Source organism: Procambarus clarkii, chromosome 87, assembly GCF_040958095.1.
Source record: "Procambarus clarkii isolate CNS0578487 chromosome 87, FALCON_Pclarkii_2.0, whole genome shotgun sequence".
In the NCBI taxonomy this organism is placed as follows: Eukaryota; Metazoa; Arthropoda; class Malacostraca; order Decapoda; family Cambaridae; genus Procambarus; species Procambarus clarkii.
The window spans coordinates 10,853,082-10,858,420 of NC_091236.1; positions in this window are offsets into that span (position 1 = coordinate 10,853,082).

The window sequence follows — 5,339 nt, forward strand, 5'->3', positions numbered from 1 at the left end:
TATGGGAGGGGGGTATGGGAGGGGGGTATGGGAGGTGGGTTATGGGAGGGGGGTATGGGAGGGGGGTATGGGAGGGGGGTATGGGAGGGGGGTATGGGAGGTGGGTATAAGAGGGGGGTATGGGAGGGGGGTATGGGGGGTGGGTTATGGGAGGGGGGTATGGGAGGGGGGAATGGGAGGTTGGTATGGGAGGGGGGTATGGGAGGGGGGTATGGGAGGGGGGTATGGGAGAGGGGTATGGGAGAGGGGTATGGGAGGGGGGTATGGGAGGGGCACGTCGTTGTGATATATAGCCCAATAGGCTCAGGAACCTGTACACCAGTTGATTGACGGTTGAGAGGCGGGACCAAAGAGACAAAGCTCAACCCCCGGAAGCACAACTAGGTGAGTACAACTAGATGAGTACACTTACAAATTCTGAATTGTGGTAAACGTCCCGATGGAAGAACAAAGAACAAAGAACAGAGAACAGAGAAAAGAACATACATATCCTCCAATGGTTGAAAGACTGAGCCCATGGACTATAATATCCTAGTGATGGGCGACTTTATTCTTTGAGAAATTGACTGGGAGACAATATGACTCCAAGAGAAGTATGAGATTGAGAATAGTGACAATGCTAATAGGATCCAGTGACCACTGTATCTTAGGCTTCGAGTATATAGTGACGCGAACACCATAGAGTGAAAGTACTGAACTGTGAATATATATGTATACCACTGGTATCACTGTTGAACTCAAATCCACTCATAAGTCTTGCTTTTTCTGCTTTCTGAATCCTGTAATGTGTCACATCTGTACCCACATCTGGCTGTGTCAGAGCACATGTGCCGCTTTTGGCCGCATCAAACACCTGCCTGTAATAAAATTATAGTTTAGTTCAGTGACATGTGGCCTTGATTAGATGAGTTGCATGTACTCGTGGTGACTGATACCTGACTCTGGGCGGGGCCCCTTGTGTATATATGACCTAACCAATGCACCGGAAAGCGAGGCATATATCACTAGACCAGGTATGTTTATCGCATACCTGATTTACAGTCATGGTAACTGAGTGATTGACGGGAAGGTATGTATCCTCCCCACTGCCTGTATCCTCTCCTCTGGTTGGATATTTGGGATATGAATCAGTGGGATTTTTTTTTTTTAGTTTACAGTAACCGTCGGTGGATATGGGTACACCCCCGGATACTGTCCCGGTCAGAATTAGAATTTGACATTGTCCCTTCCTATGCTCCTAACTCTACCTGTGTGTCACTAACTGTACTCGTACCTTTAATTGCACCTGTGTCTCTGTGTACCTGTGTCTCTGTGTAACTGTGTCTCTGTGTACCTGTGTCTCTGTGCACCTGTGTCTCTGTGTACCTGTGTCTCTGTGTCCCTGTGTCTCTGTGTATCTGTGTCTCTGTGTACCTGTGTCTCTGTGTACCTGTGTCTCTGTGTACCTGTGTCTCTGTGTACCTGTGTCTCTGTACTCACCTAGTTGTACTCACCTAGTTGTGTTTGCGGGGGTTGAGCTCTGGCTCTTTGGTCCCGCCTCTCAACCGTCAATCAACAGGTGTACAGATTCATGAGCCTATCGGGCTCTGTCATATCTACACTTGAAACTGTGTATGGAGTCAGCCTCCACCACATCACTTCCTAATGCATTCCATTTGTCAACCACTCTGACACTAAAAAAGTTCTTTCTAATATCTCTGTGGCTCATTTGGGCACTCAGTTTCCACCTGTGTCCCCTTGTGCGTGTTCCCCTTGTGTTAAATAGACTGTCTTTATCTACCCTATCAATCCCCTTCAGAATCTTGAATGTGGTGATCATGTCCCCCCCTAACTCTTCTGTCTTCCAGCGAAGTGAGGTTTAATTCCCGTAGTCTCTCCTCGTAGCTCATACCTCTCAGCTCGGGTACTAGTCTGGTGGCAAACCTTTGAACCTTTTCCAGTTTAGTCTTATCCTTGACTAGATATGGACTCCATGCTGGGGCTGCATACTCCAGGATTGGCCTGACATATGTGGTATACAAAGTTCTGAATGATTCTTTACACAAGTTTCTGAATGCCGTTCGTATGTTGGCCAGCCTGGCATATGCCGCTGATGTTATCCGCTTGATATGTGCTGCAGGAGACAGGTCTGGCGTGATATCAACCCCCAAGTCTTTTTCCTTCTCTGACTCCTGAAGAATTTCCTCTCCCAGATGATACCTTGTATCTGGCCTCCTGCTCCCTACACCTATCTTCATTACATTACATTTGGTTGGGTTAAACTCTAACAACCATTTGTTCGACCATTCCTTCAGCTTGTCTAGGTCTTCTTGAAGCCTCAAACAGTCCTCTTCTGTTTTAATCCTTCTCATAATTTTAGCATCGTCCGCAAACATTGAGAGAAATGAATCGATACCCTCCGGGAGATCATTTACATATATCAGAAACAAGATAGGACCGAGTACAGAGCCCTGTGGGACTCCACTGGTGACTTCACGCCAATCGGAGGTTTCACCCCTCACCGTAACTCTCTGCTTCCTATTGCTTAGATACTCCCTTATCCACTGGAGCACCTTACCAGCTACACCTGCCTGTCTCTCCAGCTTATGTACCAGCCTCTTATGCGGTACTGTGTCAAAGGCTTTCCGACAATCCAAGAAAATGCAGTCCGCCCAGCCCTCTCTTTCTTGCTTAATCTGTGTACCTGTGTCTCTGTGTACCTGTGTCTCTGTGTACCTGTGTCTCTGTGTACTTGTGTCTCTGTGTACCTGTGTCTCTGTGTACCTGTGTCTCTGTGTACCTGTGTCTCTGTGTACCTGTGTCTCTGTGTACCTGTGTACCTGTGTCTCTGTGTACCTGTGTCTCTGTGTACCTGTGTCTCTGTGTACCTGTGTCTCTGTGTACCTGTGTCTCTGTGTACCTGTGTACCTGTGTCTCTGTGTACCTGTGTCTCTGTGTACCTGTGTCTCTGTGTACCTGTGTCTCTGTGTCTCCATGCATGTGTACTTTTAAGTTTCCACTTAACGTACAAACACACACACATATGTACTTATTATAAATAAAAACTAATTCAATAAACTAACAAAAAAGTGACATCAATAACATCAAACACTTCGTACAATTAAACAATAACAAACTACAATAAACAAATCCCAATAAGATATAATTCCCCTATCCAAAAAAAAGAATAATTTAAAGCTGTTCATAGGAGTTATATAAATGTTTTAAGACAAACAGAGACGAAACTCAATACAATGTTTATTTTGATGAAGAAAGTGCCATTCAGAATTGTAAATGAACTTTGCTTAATACAGACGCTAGAGTTGTAATCAAAGTTACTTGGAGGTAATAGTAGAGATACAAGGGCGGAGAATAGAAAAACAGATAATAGAATGTCAGAACACAAGAACAAGGGAGAACAAGAACAAGATTGTGAACACCTGCGCCTATTCACTAAAGACAGGTGAGTCAGGTGTTGTACACCTGTTCTACCGACAGGTACACCTATATAAGGGTAGGTACACCTACCTACCTTTATTCGAGAAACAATGGGCAGAGTTTCTTTCACCCTATGCCCCCCTGTTACCTAGCTGTAAAATAGGTACCTGGGTGTTAGTCAGCTGTCACGGGCTGCTTCCTGGGGATGGAGGCCTGGTCGAGGACCGGGCCGCGGGGACACTAAAGCCCCGAAATCATCTCAAGAAGAAGATACCCTACCTGCTACCTCTTCCAGCATCTAAGTCAGAGACTGTTTGTCCAAGGTTGAAGGTTAGACGCTAGAGGCTAGCCTCTCCAAACTTTGCAGGGTGATTAGTGGGTGGAAGAGGACGGTCATAGGTCGGCCAGCATACTTCCAAAAGCCAGAGGAGATGAACCAAGCCAATGAAACTGTTGCGGGTGATTAGTGAGTGTACTGAGACAATCTGCTCTAATCAGGATCTAATTCTTCCTGTCACTAAGACTGCCACCTTCGTGAACTGAACCATCAAATGCTACACAGGATCAGACTCCATTATTTATGTCTTTTTTGAGGGTTAGTCCTTTATACTCATTTGCATATTCAGGAGGATATAATACACAAATCCGGCTCGTAGAGTTGATTGGGGCAGGATATATATATCTCCCCGTCTTGCAGTATGCCCGGGGGGTGGTGGGGGGGGGGGGGAGTTCAGGGATTAATATTTCTTTTCCAGCATCAATATATCATTGTCTGATTGGGGGTTGGGGGGGGGGCGGGGACAGCCGCCTCGGTGGTATGTGGTCTAGTGAGTTAGGTTTTGTCGCGGGACGTTCATGGACCTTGTCGTGGCTTGCATGGGTGACTGTCTTCCTGTTTGCCTGCTTGCTTGTCGGCTTGCCTGCTTGCTTGTCGGCTTGCCTGCTTGCTTGCTTGCTTGTCGGCTTGCCTGCTTGCTTGCTTGCTTGCCTCCCTGGCTGATTTGAGTCTTGCCCCCCCCCCCCCCTGCCTTTCTGTCTGCCAACTTACGTGCCAGACTTTTTGACAGCTTGCCTAGCTACCTGTCATTATGCCCGCTTACCTACTTGACTACTTGACAGACTCCTGTGTGACGGTCAACACGAGCTGTGTCTTCACGGTAATAAGACCTAATTTGACTACTCTGATTAGGCAAAATTGTATTATTAATTGTGTTACTAAAGATGTTCATATTAGTTTTTCCCTGAATGCTCTGTGTTCCCTTCTCTGAGGCTGTGGGTCCCTATAATTGCACCAGTGGTGGTACCCCCCTATATATATATATATATATATATATATATATATATATATATATATATATATATATATATATATATATATATATATATATATATATATATATATATATATATATATATATATATATATATATATATACATCGTAGGCATGGGAATGCTTAGATAGGTTAGACTCTTTAACATATTTCTTAGTATACCATTTGGGCTTAGTTCAGTGATACATAACGAGAGCATTACGTATTGTCCCGTTTTCTGCTTTGGGTCCTCTGGCAGGTTAGGAGAGGGTACTTTACATTGACCATTTTCTTGACGTTGTGAAACCTTAGGAGGACTGGCTGGGTAGTGTACTTATTAGGAGAACATTTTAGAATTAGAATTAGAGAGAATTAGGAGGACAGGCTGGGTAGTGAACTTATTAGGAGAACATTTTAGAATTAGAATTAGAGAGAATTAGGAGGACAGGCTGGGTAGTGAACTTATTAGGAGAACATTTTAGAATTAGAATTAGAGAGAATTAGGAGGACAGGCTGGGTAGTGAACTTATTAGGAGAACATTTTAGAATTAGAATTAGAGAGAATTAGGAGGACAGGCTGGGTAGTGAACTTACTTAGCACATGAGCTGGA